Source organism: Alosa alosa, chromosome 15 (genome assembly GCF_017589495.1).
Source record: "Alosa alosa isolate M-15738 ecotype Scorff River chromosome 15, AALO_Geno_1.1, whole genome shotgun sequence".
NCBI classification, from domain to species: Eukaryota; Metazoa; Chordata; class Actinopteri; order Clupeiformes; family Clupeidae; genus Alosa; species Alosa alosa.
Window position 1 is genome coordinate 7,364,080 of NC_063203.1, and position 18,337 is coordinate 7,382,416.

An 18,337-nucleotide genomic window follows, 5' to 3' on the forward strand; every position below is an offset into this window, starting at 1 on the left:
ATGAGTATAAATGCCTACTTTTTGAGGCAGGCGGATATCATGTCATGCAAAAAGAAGGCAAACCAGAACACTGCAGAAGAATCAACACAGCAGGACAGTGAGGCTAGCGAAGATAACTTGCTAGCACCCGCACAACGGGAGCTGATCACAGAAATTACTGCTAACATATCAAAGATTATTGACGAGAAGTTAGGTCCGCTGTCACATTTACTGCAAGCACATCGTGAGGAGCTGGACAGTCATGGTGAACGCATTACAGAGGTGGAGGGCAGAGTGTCTGCTTTGGAGGATTCTGTGGGCCCAATGGATAGCAAGATGAAGGGACTAGAACAACAGGTGGCGGATTTAAGCGAACATGTCGATGATTTGGAGAATAGAGGTCGGAGGAAAAATATATGCATTGTTGGACTACCAGAGGGTGTGGAGGGTGATAATCCAACACGTTTTTTTGAATCCTGGCTACCTAAAATCTTGAACATCGAAACTAAAACAGGCAGGATTAAGCTGGAAAGAGCACATCGCTCCCTAGCACCCTTGCCCTCCCCCAACGCCCAGAAACCACGATCGATTTTGGTGAGATTCCATAATTATCAGGATAAGCAAAGGGTGATGAGTGCTTCGTGGAACATCGGGACTAAAAATCAAGTTTTGAAACACGATAATTCCACTGTGATGATCTTCCAAGACTTCTCAGCTGCCGTTCTCCGCAAACGTAAAAGATTTGACGGGGTGAAGAAACGTCTGAAAGCCATCGGAGCTACACACTCTCAAGTCTACCCAGCATCGTTAAGAGTCACCTTCCGTGGCTAAACGAAACTATTCCAAGATCCGGATATGGTGGAGAAATACATCGAAATACATCGACATCGATCTGACCAGTGGTGATGGTGGCTCCTAAGCCTCAAGAATTTCCTGCCTCTTTATTTTCTATACTATTATTATTATTTTTTTCCATTCCTTTTCTGTTTTTTATTCGGGAGGACTGCTTTCATGTGAGATCCACGCGATGACGTGAGTATATTGAACTTTACAGTACGGGCTGGATAAAGGCGCTACCGCGCAGCACACCGAGCAGATCTGTCTTCTGTCGTTAGGGAACCCCTTCGCTCGACATCTCTCGACTAGAGAAGGACAGTGTTTAGTTTTAGGCCTAATGCCAGTATGCTGTTTGGCATATGTTTGTTTGTTGTTCGTTAGTTGTTTGATGTTTAGTACTCGGCTTATATTCCACTCAAATTATATCTTAATGTACAGGCAGTGGGCTCAGATTATATTTTGGTTTTATTTGTTGTATTTTGTGATTTAAAATGACTATGCCTTTACTTAAATTGTGTACTTGGAATGTTAATGGTATCCATACACCCGTTAAGCGGCGAAAAGTACTGACTTACCTTAGACGGGAGGGGGTTCATATTGCTTTGTTGCAAGAGACCCATTTAAACGAAATAGAACATTTAAAGTTGCAGCAAGGGGGGTATGATCAGATTTTTTCTTCTTCTTTTACATCAAGGAGCAGGGGAGTTGCTATTTTGTTCCAGAAAAACTTACCATTTAAAGTCACACACTGCATTAAAGAAAAATTAGGACGGTATGTCATTATCAAAGGTGAATTGTATGGAGAAGTGATTGCCATTATGAATGTTTACTACCCACCTGGCCATCCTAGTGAATTTCTAGCTACAGCATTCTCTGAATTAGCCGATCTCAATGTCAGGAATAGTTTTGTAGGAGGAGATTTTAACTGTCATTTAAACACTTGTATTGGCAAATATCCTGCAGGGCGATTGTCCACCTCTCACCATTCTAAATTCATTAATGCCCTTTGTGAGGATCTAGATTACATAGATATATGGAGGGCCCAACACCCAGCGGATAAAGAATATACCTGTTAAAAAGGCCACATAGTGGAGTTCTGTTACCAGACCTTATTTGGTATTAAAATGGGTCATGTGACTTCTCACGTAGTTACTTTCTTTTCAGTCTAAGCACCGCGAGTATGGGGATGGAGTAGCAGCTTAGGAGGTCTTTCTTGTATTGAGACAGTACCATGCTATTATTGCTACTACTGTACAAAGGTCTTGTTATGGTTATGGCTATTGTTATGGTTATAAGTGTAGGCTAACAGATATACCGTTGTATGTTGGTCAGCTTGATTACACGTGTGAATCACGTTTCTTAGGCATGGTGATATGCTGTCTTTTTTTTTGGCCTCAAGAGGGCGCTTGTACACTGTATAGTTTAATATGTATTGGAAACATTACATAGTATGTTAATGGATACGATTTTCTGTGTGCTTAACTTACAGAACCACACACAATAATTATGCAATGTAAGTGCCTTGTGCTGCCAACAGTTTAATACAAGAATAAGAAGAAACTGGCTGTCTGGACCTTCATTCTTATTTCATTCTAATCGGATGACCCTTAGTGTTCACACCCATCCCGAACTATCTTTTCTATAATTTTTGGTGCCGAAACCCGGGATCGGTGATTACTGAGGAACACGATGTTTGGAGGCCAAGACCAGCTTGACCCTGAGTCATCGATGCACCGCCGCACCATCCGCCCACCGTCTCACCTGGATGAATTTGAAGTTGAATATACTGCTCATCGTCGTCAGTTCGGTGATCAGTTATCTGTGGAAGCAGATGATGCTCAGGATGCGGAGCATGCGACAACGCAAGGTCAGGCCACTGAACCTACACCTGGAGGAGGAGCTGGCAGGGCCAACAGAAGTACTGTGTATACTCCCTTAGAATCTGCACCTACTCTTTCAGGTGCAGACGCACACAGCACGATCCGAGCTTTGAGTGAGCAGAACAGGATCCTTATGGAGGCAGTTAAGGCCCTGACCGACAAGATGAAGAATGAGCCAGCAGCTGGTGCTACACCACGCCAGCATCTTTCATTCACATCTCAAGCAGCATATCAGAGCTTGCCTTCCTATCCAGTGAGGCATAATGCATCTGCCCCCAGGCCACCCTCGCCAGTCTATAGCCCGCTCAATGTCCATCACACGCAGCCACCAAGGTATCAGCATCCTGCCCGTGCCATGTGGTACCAAGGTCTACCACCACCCGCTCCAGTCAATCAGACAGCAGAACCATGTGTGTTTGATTATCTCACATAGGGTGTGGAACACCTGAACTTACATGCTCCACATCCACCTCCACCACGCCAGCGGCAAGACAGGTCTGGCGCTCATGATGAACGTTCATATAGGCCTGTACAGCACAGCAGGACACATTACTCACCGCAACAGCCACGTTCTCCACCCTCCAGCATTAGTAGCCATTCTCGCTCACCTTCTCCACCCAAGACAGAGAAAATATACAGAGGCCCTAAGCCATCCATACCACAGTTTACCAGCGATGATCCCCGTCTATTTACAAGACTGAAGCTAGACCTAGAGAATCTACTACCAGAAGATGCCACAGAGCGTTTTAAATATCAGGTTCTGGTGGACCACTTGAAATTTGAGGATGCTTTGCTAATAGCTGATTCATACTGCAACTCAGACCACCCTTATAGTGACACTATGCGCTCACTGATAGAGCACTATGGTCAGCCCCATAAGTTGTCACTCAGGAGGATAGCTGAGGTAATGGATGGGCCAGATATCCGCACTGGAGATCTCACATCATTCCGCAGATTTGCACTGAGAGTACGTGCCCTGGTGGGAATGCTGGCTCAGATGGGTGATGAGGGAACAATTGAACTCCATTGTGGCTCTCATGTTGCCAGGCTCCTATCTAAGCTACCACAATTTCAAGAGGCATATCCACCCAAAGAGGCGACCTGTGCCTACATTGTTGGACTTTGCTGACTAGCTTGAATTCGAACTGGACGTACAAGGTACAGAGATCAAGACAGGCCGTGCAGACAGTGGTGAAGCAGCCAGAAAGGGGAACGATAAGAAGGCTCGTAAGTCGGCGGTACATACCACCACAGTTTTAATGGGAGCCCAATCCCCTCCAAGGACGCCGCAGTCCACCAATGCACCCACTGCAAAGTCTCCAGACTCAGTGAAGATCTACTGCCCCTATTGTGAGAATGACTGCCACTATCTCAACCAGTGCAGCAACTTCCAGATGCTAGCAAGTGATCAGAAGACAGCCTGGATTAAGACCAATTACAGGTGTTGGAGATGCGGTCGTAAACACCAGGCAGCTAAGTGCCGTCTGAAGGCCACATGTCAAACCTGCAAGGGCAAACACCTGTCTGTGCTTCATGATGTTAATGCTAGACCTCAGAGTAAAGGTGAGAAACCACAAGTATTGGCAAAGCCATCTACAGGAACACTCTACCTAGACAGGCCAGACCACAGTAATACTGTTCTGTTGAAGGTAGTCAAAGTACTCCGGTATAATGGTCCATGCACATTAACAACTTATGCCATTCTGGATGATGGATCTGAAAGGACCATACTGCTGCATGATGCTGTTAAACACCTAGGCTTAGTGGGACAGCCAGAGGACCTCTCACTCAGGACAGTGAAGAATGATGCACAGGTCATAACAGGAGCGAATATCACCTTCACGCTTTCACCCGCCTCACAGCCGCAGAGGAAGTTCAAGATAACGGGTGCCTTTACTGCTGAACAGCTAGGGCTTTCCAGTCACAGCCATCCAGCAGCCAAGCTTTGCGATAAGTACCATCACCTTCGAGACCTCCCACTCCAGCCCCTCGACAATGTTCAGCCACTGCTGTTGATAGGATCAGACTACCCCCACTTGATTACACCATTAGAGCCAGTACGGTTGGGACCACCAGGGGGACCAGCTGCCATTAAGACCAGGCTGGGCTGGACACTCCAAGGACCCAATTAAACTGCTCCAACACCGCTTGTCTCCACAGCAGTGCTTGTTCACAGCTATGACGTCGCCCTCTATAGAGCTGCGTGAGTACATCGAGAAGCTGTGGCAACTTGACATATTGCCTTATAAGAGTGAGAAAGAGGTGACCCGTTCCAGAAGTGATCAAGAGGCGGTAGAGCTGCTGCAGTCCAGGACAGTCAGAGTGGATGTCGATGGTATCCTCAGATATGCAACACCGCTGCTGAGGAAAATAAACAAAATACAGTTAAAGGCTCCCCCTCAAGCGGTTCTGCCACAGTTACGAGGGACTGAAAAGCGCCTGAACAAGAATCCAGAGCTGGCTAAGGTGTATAATGAAGAGATCCGCAAACTGGAGGAGTCTGGCTTTGTCACCAGACTGCCAGCCGACATGGTGGACCAGTCCCCTGAGTCATGGTACATACCACATCATCTAGTTTGCCACAACGGGAAACTTCGGGTAGTTTTTAACTGCTCCTTCCAGTACCAAGGTTGCAACCTTAACAGGTGTCTGTTGGCAAGTCTCTTTGGTGTGTTGCTTCGCTTCAGGGAGCACACGGTTGCCTTTGCTAGTGACATCAAGGGGATGTTCCACCAGGTGCGCCTGTTGCCTGAAGACAAACCCCTCCTCCGGTTCCTTTGGCGAGACACAGTCCGTGAAGCCCCAGTGACCATTTACCAGTGGAATGTTCTTCCATTTGGCACCACGTGCAGCCCGTGTTGGGCAACATTTGCCCTTCAAAAGCATGTCATTGACCACAGTGACCCACATGAGGATGTTCGCAACGCAGTGGAGCACCATTTTTACGTGGACAACTGGCTGCAGAGCTGTGCCACCATGGAGGACGCCAAGAGTTTGGCTGACAAACTCAGAGTTCTACTGGCAGAGGGGGGCTTCTCTTTGCGACAGTGGGCCAGCAATGACCATCAGTCATCTACCGGCTGCAGACCGCTCAGCCAACACAGAGCTCTGGCTTTCCCATCAGCAGTCAGATGCCAAGGAGTCAACTCTGGGATTGCAATGGCAGTGTCAGAAAGATATCTTAACCTACAACTGTCGTCAATTGGAGAGTCAGGTACCAACTATGAGGGTCATTTACCGTATGCTGGCTAGTCAGTATGATCCGCTGGGTTACATCATCCCATACACCACCAGGGCAAAGATTCTTGTCCAGAAGCTTTGGGAGAAACCTAGAGATTGGGATGACCCTCATCTGCCAGCCGACATCCTGCAAGCGTGGCAAACATGGGAAAGTGAGTTGAATTACATGGATAGGATCTCCATCCCCAGATGTTATGTCACGACTGCCTTAGATTCCCCCCATACTTGGAGAGATATCCACATATTCTGCGATGCCTCTGAGCGGGCCTATTGGTCGGTAGGTTACCTTTGTACAGAGGATGCCTCTGGACAAGTACAGGTGGCCTTCCTAGCGGCCCGCTCTAGAGTAGCGCCAAAGCGGCAGTTGTCCATGCCTAGATTTGAGCTTTGTGCAGCCCTCACAGGAGCTCAGCTTGCAAGAACGCTCAGAAGAGAGCTCACATTGGACATACGCCAGGTTTACATGTGGACCGATTCAGTCACTGTACTGACCTGGATTACATCGGAATCGTGTCGATATAAAGTTTTTGTCGGCACACGGATTGCTGAAATCCAGGAGCTTACAGACCTCCAGATGTGGCACTATGTTCCCACAGACTCTAATCCAGCTGATGATCTTACCCGTGGTAAAACCCTCCTGCACCTGTCAGAGCCATCACGCTGGAGTCAAGGCCCAGCCTTTTTGTTGCAGCATCCTGACACCTGGCCTGTATCTCCCCAGATCGCATCTAACATTAGTGATGAGGAGGAGAGGAAGCAGGTGTTCTGTGTGCACATGGTGGTGGATAGCAGTGTGCCTGACATCACACAATTCCAGACTTTCCATGACCTTGTCGAGGCTAGAGCACAGGACCTTCATGGGGCGGCCTCACAGCTAGGAGATCCTCCAGCGGAGACCTATAAAGGTGCGGAAATCAGCCTCTTCAGAGATGCTCAGTCAGTCACTTTCGCTGAGGAGATCAAAGCTCTTTCTGCAGGGAAACCAGTGCCATCTACAAGCAGACTCCTCACCTTGTCACCTGAACTGGATACTGACGGGCTCCTGAGGGTTGGTGGTCGCCTGCGCAGGGGAGAGGCACTGGATCACGAAGTGGTACACCCCGTAGTACTAGACCCCAAACACCCCCTGACTACTCTTCTTATAAAGCACTATGATGAGGAGCTACACCACCCTGGGGCGGAAAGAGTTTTTGCAGAGCTGAGGCGGAAATATTGGGTATTGAGAGGTCGAGAGGCCATAAAGCGACATCAGCACCACTGTGTACAGTGCCAGATGTGGAGAGGAAAACCAGAGGTTCCAAGAATGGCTGATTTGCCCCCATCCCGCCTCCGTTTGTTCAAACCAGCCTTCTACTCTACTGGTGTTGACTGCTTCGGCCCATATACCATCCGTGTGGGTCGTCGTAGTGAGAAGAGATGGGGCATAATATTTAAATGTTTGACTACAAGAGGAGTGAGTCTACCTAGACCTGCTGAATAGCATTGACACTGACTCGTTTTTGATGTCGCTCTGCCGGTTTGTCTCACGGAGAGGGACTCCTTATGAGTTGTGGTCTGACCAGGGGACAAACTTCAAGAGTGGCCAGAGAGAGTTGACAGAGGTGTTTGCCGCCCTACAACCCAACTTGCAGTCCTTGCTTGCTAAGCAGCAAATCAAGTTCCTGTTTAATCCGCCTGGAGCCCCTCATTTTGGAGGCACCTGGGAGCGAGAGATTAGATCTCTGAAAGCAGCCCTCCATACAACACTTGGTGGTCAGTCCATCACAGAGGAAGTGTTAAGGACAGTCCTTACAGAAATAGAAGGTATACTAAACTCGAAACCACTTGGCTATGTGTCAGCTGACGTCGCAGATGTGGTCCCAGTTACCCCAAACAGCCTTTTGATGGGGCGGCTGGACTCATCCCTACCCCAAGTAGTCTACCCTGCCTCTGAAATGCTGACACGGAAACGTTGGCGCCACAGCCAAGTCCTGGCGGACCATTTCTGGTCACATTTCATCCGGAGGTACCTGCCTAGTCTTCAGCCCAGAAGCAAGTGGACCAAGGACACAGATAACATCCAGACAGGAGCGGTGGTAATGATCGTCGACCAGCACCTGCCTCGGGCCCTATGGCCAGTGGGTGTGATAAGCCATACTACTGCAGGAGCAGATGGGAGGATCAGATCGGCGACAGTGCAAGTGAAGGACCGGGCCTACACTAGGCCGTTTCTAGATTGGTTCGCTTGCCAGCCCTGCCCGAGGACGATAAGACTGACTAACCTTTATTCCCTACAGGTCTGATTAGAGTGTTATGTCCTTTTCTTGTAGACAAATTTACCGGGTAAATTTGGGGGCGGCATTATTAAAAAGGCCACATAGTGGAGTTCTGTTACCAGACCTTATATGGTATTAAAATGGGTCATGTGACTTGTCACGTAGTTACTTTCTTTTCAGTCTAAGCACCGCGAGTATGGGGATGGAGTAGCAGCTTAGGAGGTTGTCTTCTAATTTGTGTGCGTCCATTATTCAGTAAGTAACCCTTTGCATTCATAATTGTATCTTTGTTTCATGCTTGCAATGATGATGTTGATTTACTTTAATAATGAAGCTGCATTAAACCGTTTGTAAATCAGCTTAGCTCCCTTTGCTAATGCAAAGTATAATGTAAGTTTGCTAAGTTCGTTTGAACATTATTTTCGCTATTATACAGGGCTACTGTATGTCTTTCTTGTATTGAGGCAGTACCATGCTATTATTGCTACTACAAAGGTCTTATTGTTATGGTTATAAGTGTAGGCTAACAGATATACCGTTGTATGTTGGTCAGCTTGATTACACGTGTGAATCACGTTTCTTAGGCATGGTGATATGCCGTCTTTTTTGGGCCTCAAGAGGGCGCTTGTACACTGTATAATTTAATATGTATTGGAAACATTACATAGTATGTTAATGGATACGATTTTCTGTGTGCTTCACTTACAGAACCACACACACAATAATTATGCAATGTAAGTGCCTTGTGCTGCCAACAATTTAATACAAGAATAAGAAGAAACTGGCTGTCTGGACCTTCATTCTTTTTTCATTCTAATCGGATGACCCTTAGTGTTCACACCCATCCTGAACTATCTTTTCTATAAGCTCTGTATTTTGTATCAAAATACTTTATTGGTGTGTATTTTTTGTATTTTAAAAATACTGTAAAATACTATATGTGAAAAACACAAAAAAAGTAGATACTACACACAGGTGTAATGAATAATTGGTAATTAGGCAACAATGGTTTATGTTTATCACAATCAGCTAATGTGAGAACAGCTGTGTTCAACAACACTTACAGCTTTTCAGTATTGCTGAAGCATCAGCTCTGGTCTGAAGCACTGGTGTGAAGTGGTACGCAAGTAAAGATGAGCAAGTTTACCTGTGCAAGTTCACATAAGGACACTGACAAAAGCAACCATGTCACATTGTCTCCATGCCAATCTTTAACAGAAAAATTTCAGATATCTCAACCACAATGACATCAATAGATGGTAAGGTGTTGAGTGTGTTTGAATTCCCTTCCTTGTAGCATCCTTTTCTGCATGCCACAGAGGGGAGAAGTTCACCTTGTTTAATTAAATAACAATTCTATTTCCTTATTAGCTGCATACTTGAGGTTGGAGATATTAAGGCACGTCAAGTCTCTCATATACTGGAACTTCAAGATACATAGCCGTATGATTTTCTTATTCAGTTCTGCACTGGACTTGAATTACGAATTTCGGCACAGATACACAATTATGATTTTGGCCTATTGATTATAATGTGTTTAATTATACTGGCGCCTTAATGCAGGGGCTTTATATCACTGGCGCCTTAATGCAGGGGCTTACCTGGGCTGAAGCCCAGGGGCCTCGACCAATGAGGGGCCTCCTAATAATAATAATGAATCAATAATAATAAACGGCCGTGTCCGTATTCGCGGCGTCAGTCATTAGCCTACTCTGGAGCTAGCCTACATAATTGAGCACATTGCACTGCTCTACAATGACATCGATGCAGACGCCCCCTTTGTCTTCTCTTCTGAAGTGTAACAAAATGATAATATTATCATAAAATGATAAACGAATGACGTGGATTCCTGTAACTGTCCATGAAAACAGAAGGCATAGCAGGTAAATATCGTAGCAAATAGCCTGGCAATGAAACGGCTTTAAAAACATGTAGGCCTATTTCACTTGTCTCACGGGAGTGAATGCAGAACATGGGCTGTTGTGCAAAGAAATGAATTAGTGATCTGCATCTCCGTTCACCAAAAGCTAAGTTTGTGCTAACCCATATTCGCACAAATAATATTCTATGTTATGTTTTCTGATTGTTAACGTGAGATATGTCTCCATGTTGTGAAGTGTAGTGATAATGCATAAGGTAGCCAATGTTCACGTCACATGAGCCAGCTGCTTGTTCTGTAGGCTAAAATTATTTCTGTCCCTCCCAATCTGTATTAGAATGGTGTGTTAAGTAGACAGAATTTCAAAAAACCTCCTGGGGAACCCCCCGACACGACAAACACATGCACTTTTGAAAAGCTTGAAACGTCCATATGTGTAACCCATCTTTTAACTTAGCCTATAGTGTTGTAAAAGTTCAACGCTGTTGTTTTCGTGCAGTAGGCTAACCTTTTTGATAAGCGATGTCATGGGTAGGCTGACGTGATTAAGGGCTTTCTGTTCCTGTTTCTGTAAATGTTTTACATAGGCTCAATAATGATCGGCTACACTGGATGTTAGGCTATATCAACCAAAAGCGCACGTTATGTAAATAGCCCGGGTCAGATCGTGGGCGGGTATCATAATTAGTATTTTGCGGTTTGGGGGGCTTAAAAACATATAGCCCAGGGGCCTCAGGTGGTATTAAGGCGCCCCTGGGCACATTCCATCCAACTTTCTATCCATTCATCCTCTTCAAACCATTCACTCATCCACCCATTAAACTATCCACCAACATCCATTAAACAATCTGCCTATCAACATCCATTCAACTTTCTGTCTATCAACATCCATTACACTATCTAAATTTAACTTTTAAACTATAAACTCTGTCTCAGGCTTTAAGCATACAATCTGGCTCTTTTAAGACTCTTCTGTTCCTATTTCCTCTGCCCACAACTGTTTCAAAATAAATGTCCTCACTGCAATAATTCACTATTAAATAATTTAATAGTTTTTTTTTTAACTTTCAATTTAACCAAATGAAAGTTTGTTTTGCATTTTATGTTAATATACAGTATGTTTATATTTTCATGCACTGGTAATTTCCTCGAAATTACATTTTCTAGTTTATCCTGGCACCTTGCATGTAGCTGTTCGCTTATTTCCTCTGTGTACGAAGTTATTGTAACTGAAAGTAACGATAAAAGGCACAACTCCAGGAGGACTTCTTGTCGCCATGGTCAATGCATTTCTTTTTTATATATCTGTGAGTGTGCGCACATAGCGCATGCGTTACGTTGCACATTATGGCAAAGGGGCAATGCCGCCCAAAGTATATGTAGCAATAAAATAAAATAGAAATACATGAATACATTTAGATAAAAAAGCAATAATTGCATGAAATACAGCTTGTTCAGGATTCTCAAAGCTCGAGTCCGAGTGGAGTCGCAAGTCATGTCTGAAGTCACTGTTTTTGCGACCTAAGTCCAAGTCCCCATCTTTTTTACATTTCTATCCCTTCATTCTCTTTAATTCAAATTCACAGCACAAAGCTGACATGCACTAGAAGAGCATTTATGCTTTATCAAGAATCAAAAAGATTAGCGTGGCACCGCTCTAGATGTGTCATTAAATTAATTGTGCTATTTTGCGAGGTATAGAGATCTTTCGGTTTCACACACAAAGTGCACTTAACTGTTCTTCATATCCTAGTTGTCTCTGATAAATTGAAAATAATGAGCGTATAGGCTTATGTCCATTGAGTCAGTTGCAGCCAGCCACAGTCATCTTCAACCAGTAACAGGAGCTACGTTCTGCTATTTGCGCAGATTTTTTCTCCTCTGTTCTCGCAGTGTTGTTTGCGAATATGTATCAATACATAATACCACTTAATTTCAGGTTAAAATGCATTGCATTGTAATGCGCGTTACTGAAGTTTGTACCGAGTAAAATACTACCCAATTTTTTTGTAATGCCTTACATTGCCGCGTTACAGCAAAAAGCAATATATTACAGTAATTACATTACTTTTGTAACTCGTTACTCCCAACACTGACCACTAAAAGGAATAGTAATGGGGAAAGTAAACAGCCTTGTCTAACTCCTGTTGTGATGTGAAATGCCTGTCAGCTGGTCTTCATGTATGATTCTACATCGCTCATTGCTCTTGTTACTCATTAACATGTACATATTGCCCCACCCCCTAACTCCTATACTTATGTTCATAGGTTTTTAGTCAGGATTAATCCTGACTCCAACAAGTGCACTGCCAAGGAGCAGATGAGCAAGACGACTGAGAGAGTGGTGAAGCAGAAGACGTCATACATGAACCCCCATGTAATCTCCTTCATCAGGGACCTCACTGAATTCTATTTGCTAACTGACTAGATGCAGGTGAGGTTCTGATAATAGCTTTAATAATAATAATAATAATAAATAATATATGTATATATGGGTATACTATAATTAATCATAATTTGATAATAATAATAATAATAATAATAATAATATAATAGCATAAGTACCTTGACAGAACTCCGACATCACCATCTTCACATGTGGTGCAATACAAAGTAATTGTTAATGTTTTTTCTTATTTAATTTTCAGGACAACTGGGATTCTGGGTCTCCAAGGTCAGGGGACCATAGACCTTTTTATCAAGTGGCAGGGGAATGAGATTTGTAAGAAGTTTCTTTTCATTTCTGTTTTAAATGTTCATGCACATGTTCATTATTGTTCAATGTTTTATTTTATTTCAATATTGCCATTGTGTTAATCATTGCTCTTTAAAACGTGCAAATAAGGTTGGTTATTTTTTTTGACCGTATTTTATCAATTCACATTATTGTTCCATCATGTTAACTTTGGATAGTCTAATGGCGTGTCGTCCATTATCCCTAACTTATGTTGTACCTGTTTTGTCATGTTCCTGTTCACCAAATGTCTAAAATAAATAACTGTTAACAATTTCTTGTTGTCCCAGACCCAGCTCTTTAGAGAGCATCTCCTCATAGCACCACTTACAACAAGTCTTGCTGATCCTAGCACTTGTCAGCCGTCTTGAACTGACACTCAAGTGTTTAAAAACAGCACTCACTTATTCTTACTGTACTGTACCGTTTTTAAATTGTCCTAAAATTGTTGAGAGAATTGCTTTAAAACTTAACTGTTACCATGTTGTTAGTCGCTTTGGTTAAAAATGCGCCAGCCAAATGTAATGTAATGTAATTGTAATATTTTAGAATATGGGTGATTCTATTAATGATAATTAATAGCTTAAAAAAACACAGCTAAAAAAGTACAGTACCTTTACTGTAAAATTAATTCACAGTAACTTACTGGCAACAATTGGCCAGTAAGTTACTGTGAATACGTTTTACAGTAAAGGCACTGTACTTCCATTTACAGTAAATACATAAAATACTGTAAATAGAAGTACAGTACCTTTACTGTAAAACATATTCATATTGGCCAGTTGTTGCCAGTAAGTTACTTTGAATTTTACGGTAAATTTTTTACAGTGTGTGTATAGAATTATACATATGCACAACTAATATTGGATAAAACAACATGAATATGCATATGTCTTAATTGAGACAAAGTAAGATTAATCTGACAATGGTAAGCACTTTACAGAGTGCAAAATAACTTGTATATCAGTAGTATAAGTAAAAAAAAATGTATATAATCTACTGTGAATAATTTTACACAATACAATGGATTTGTGCAGAAAATATATGCATCATATTATAAGGTAAAATAATTGGTCTTGTCTGCATTTGATGACATGAAATGCCTATCAACTTCACTTTTCACAATCCCAGTAAACAATGAAATCACTAGCCTGGCAAGCCGGAGCCACTGCTGCTAGCGTGTGTCTAGATTTCTAGGCTATGAAATCACATGACGTTACATGCATTACGTGACTGTGGAGACTTTTGTTGCCCTATGGTTGAATTATAAAGCACATTTGCATCCGTTTCCTTTAAGGAACTGAAATCTTTTTCAGTGTCAGAAATGGCAGCTGTAGAGGTTGTGCTACTGTTGACCTTCTCCACACCACCTTCCAGATCTGAAACAGAGAGCAAAAGTGTATCAAGGTGTATCAAAAGTTGTTCGAGGGGTCAGATGAAACTCGATGCACATTTAAAAAATCAGAAGAGCCCATGGCTGGCAAATTATCTGGCATAGCTATTTCCAATGTCTCTAAACTTCACCCAGCTGGGGGTCAGAAGATGGGAGTGCATGGCACACAAAAATGAGAAAAAACAGTATTATTAGACCGAGATCATTAAAAAGAAAACATATACACATATCAACCCATGTGTTCATGGATTTGTACATATAATGGAATGGGAGGAACTGATTTTAATATACACATTTGGGTTCAAGAGTGCAGCACGCACATCCAAGTAGTTGAGTACTGGGTGCTGGACAGGAAGGCACAAGCAAGTAGAAGAACGTTGAGTCCGCACACCAGAATCTGCTCCTTAGTGTTTTTTTTATTTGTAGGCTATATCACCACATGTGACGTTTTGGGCCCCAGCCCTTCATCAGATATCATTAGTCAACAGAAAGCATATTCATTTCCCATATATGCACCAATGATGTAATAGTGTCTAAAATATTGTACTCACAATGAAGTACTGCCTTGTAAACAAGTTCATATCCACGGTTTCCACTAGCTTTTTGGCTCAGGTCTATAATGTAATAGAAACGTAACTCCTTTGGACAACTTGAGTAAGGCAAATGAAGGACTGTGGGTATAATCCTGTTTGACATGGGTGCTTCTGACAACGCTTGGTGCATCTGGTAAATACACCACTCACTCTGCAGGAAATATGATGTCATCAAGAATACCCAGCAGTGGCTGTTCTGCACAGCCCTGCAAAGCTCTGTGGGTATAGGGCTACCGAGAGGACAGTCTCGCATTGGCAGAAAACAGCGTAGGCCTCTGACCGTATCCTCGAGGTAGGAGACCAGACGTTCGGCCTCACTGCCGTCATTGTCACTGTGACACACACACAAATCGTACTCCAGGCTCCAGCGAAAGGCACTGGTTAAGGCAGGTGGAAGACTCTGCTCTTGGGATGCGTGAGAGGGACGAGGCCCCATCGGAGGGATCACTTGCATAAGAAACAGCAGCAACAGAGCATGTGCAGACTCTGTGGCTTGCACACGAGCAGCTATTACTGTACGTGCTGGATAGGAAAGCCCCTGAAGAAGCAGTGGAGCTTAAGGAGTGATGATGGGGGGTGTTTTCTGTTTTCTGAAACAGACACTGGTGGCTCATTTCCTTTCCCAAAGAGCCTACGCAAACCATTCTACAAATAGAGAGAAATATGAAGGGTAGTTATTTAGCTAAAATGTTCTAGAGGTGAAATTAACCAGGCAACCCATCACTGATAACAGTCCAGATTGACTAATCATACATTTAGAATTAAAAATGCTTCATGCAAATTTTGTCCACCAACTATTAACTAATAAAGATGTACCTACCATATCAACTTTCACCTTTCTAGCTTAAATTCTTTCTTTGACTGTGGTCCTAATTCCATTATATGGGAGGAAAAATACAGATATTAACTTGTAGCAATTTAGAAAGTCAAAGTATCTCAGTTAGACCAGCAATCTATTCAAGCAGCTGTTGCTCTCTTTATACTTTATCCAGCATGAACAGCGAATCTGATTAAACATCACTAAAGATATAAAAAGTTTCTGTTACTGTTATTTCACTTACATTGTATCCAGGTGCTCTGTATCCATGAATGCGATGGGTGAGCTGATTACTGCAAGTGTGAAAACTAAGACTACGGTTTACACAAACAAGGAAGAACATGAAGCGCATGCATAAAAGAGGAAGGAAGCATTATTTAAATTTAAATACTGATGAAGTAAGTCTGAGATAAATCATAGCCCTGAAAATCTCTGCGGGTATAGGGCTATCGAGAGGACATACATGTTAAAGCAGGTCAGCTGTGATGAATTAGAGGTAGGCTAATCATGTTCCTTTGTGACAATTTTATGATGTGGTATACTGATATAGCAACTCAGATGGAACCATTCAATTACTCTGCATATAATTTTACAGTTTGGTTTATAGCCTTTATTCTGCAGAGTAACAGTTGGATCAGATGGGCTTGCTGAGTGATAACAAATGAATGCCAGAGTAATGAACTGTCTGAAGGCCATTTCAGACTCATAATGTAGGCCTAGCTGATTTCACCTCAATTAAAATAGTTACAGCTGTGATTGAGACCTAACATTTGATGTCCTCCATTTCTTGTTTTCATTCTCATTGGGCCCTATTTTGATGATCTAAAACACATGGCCTGAAGCGTATGGTTTAAGCGTAGTGAGGGTTTGTCCTGTCCACTTTTGCTAGTTTGACGGCTGAATAAGTTCTTGCATCCACAAGTATGGGTGTGTTTTGGGCGCAACATCAATTGAACAAACCCAACAAATGAACCCAATAATATTCGAATGACTGAATAAAAATCCCAAGGACATTTATCCAAGCACACCAGCACAGTTTTGCATTGTGTTGTTAGGGACTCATTGCTAAGGTCTAGCCATTTGTTAGACTTTTGACTCTCAAAAAAGCTGTGTAGAATTGTGCATTTGACTAGACCAGGTTTTTCTTGGTCAGTGTCCATTTTTTAATTCATTAAGTCCATTGGCTTCAACTGTATTTAATTCATGGATCCAAAAAGCCTGTCTTCTTAAAAGTTGTTTAATTAAATTGTCCCGTCTTGGATGGGGTTGCACTCATGGTCCATGGTTTTTCTCTTTGTAATGTCTAGTGATGATATAATCCATATTGATGTTTCTAATTGCTGCTTTATGTTCTGCAATTCTCAGTTAAAGTTCCGTTTTGTTTTGTGTTGTTCATTTCTTACAAAGAATTCCTAATATTACACCAGTGTGCGCCGGTGATGGTCTTTATTTTTGAAGACAAATAAAATTCATTTTTTTTCATTTTGCGGTATCAGTAAAAACAATGACACAAAAGTGGGTGAAATTGACTATTGGGCATGAGAAATGTAATTTCAGGAGGTCTTTACTGCAGCAGCCATAATTATTGCAGTAAGGACATGTTGCAGTAATGATACATGGTAGGAACAGATGATGAAACCCATTGAAGTTAAGCATAAACATGTTCCACATTATCAATGACAATGCAATTTTGTATAGGCCTACCTGTATAGGCCTATATGTAGTACAGGGGTTGGTGGAACAGGGGTTGTTGATATAGAGTTTATTTTTTCTAGGGGATCACTAGAGCACATCCTCAGCTGCTGCTCTAAGGCCTTGGGAGATGGGCGTTATCGTTGGCGCCATGACCAGGTCCTAAAGGCAGTAGCAGACACCATCTGCACTGGCATGAACATCAGCAAGCAGCATCATCCAACCAAGTCTGTATTGCCTTTGTCCGAGCAGGCGAGAAGCCTCAGCCCCCCAGAAAGACCCAAGGGGGCCTGCTCGCAACAGCAAGAGACTGGCACCTCCTATTTGATCTAGGGAGACAGTTGAGATTCCCGGACACCATTGCAGTCACATCACTCCGACCAGACATGGTCTTGATGTCCGCGGCAAGCAAGCAGGTGGTGCTACTGGAACTAACTGTCCCCTCGGAAGATGGAGGAAGCCCAGGAAAGGAAGAGGGCCAAGTACGCTAACCTGGAGTGTTGGGTGGAAGAATGGGTGGAAGGCCCGCTGTGAGCCTGTTGAAGTGGGCTGCAGGAGCTTCGCAGGCCAGTCTTTACACCGGGTCCTGGCACTCTTAGGGATTTGCGGTCTGCACAGGCAAAGAGCCATCAAGAACATCCTGGAAGCTGCTGAAAAGGCTTCACGGTGGCTCTGGTTAAGGAGGGGGGACACGTGGCGTAGTGCACTACCTGGACACAAGTCGGGGCCTGATCACCCCCGGCTGGGTCGCCCGGGTGAGGGTGTCTGATGTAAGACCCGAAACACCCTATGGGCCCTATCATGACAGTCAAAAGCGCATCGTCACTCGTCAAAATCTTATTAAAATTTAGTAGGATGTCCAGTCCACATTGGAAGGGTTTTCATTATCAAACGTCGAGCGCATGGCGCAACAAGGTGTTCCTAGGTTTTTTAATCAGTCATGGGTGTGTTTGGGGCATATAACATCATTTAAACCAATGAGAATGACATCTGCCTTTCCTTTACCGACTTAAAAGCGCCAATGTCAAATAAATGCAT

At 43.3% G+C, this 18,337-nt stretch overlaps 2 long non-coding RNA genes across 2 annotated transcripts; one reads left to right on the plus strand and one right to left on the minus strand.

The window, feature by feature from the left end:
- The first annotated feature begins 9,862 nt into the window (after nucleotides 1–9,862).
- Nucleotides 9,863–13,132, plus strand: LOC125308549. Its single transcript, XR_007195910.1, has 3 exons — nucleotides 9,863–10,074; nucleotides 12,339–12,504; nucleotides 12,719–13,132. It is a non-coding gene; the product is annotated as an uncharacterized LOC125308549 (long non-coding RNA).
- A 2,054-nt stretch (nucleotides 13,133–15,186) lies between these two features.
- LOC125308713 lies at nucleotides 15,187–15,941 on the minus strand. The gene is made up of 3 exons (XR_007195945.1): nucleotides 15,852–15,941; nucleotides 15,611–15,659; nucleotides 15,187–15,435 (listed from the first exon to the last, which is right to left on the minus strand). It is a non-coding gene; the product is annotated as an uncharacterized LOC125308713 (long non-coding RNA).
- Nucleotides 15,942–18,337: the final 2,396 nt, after the last annotated feature.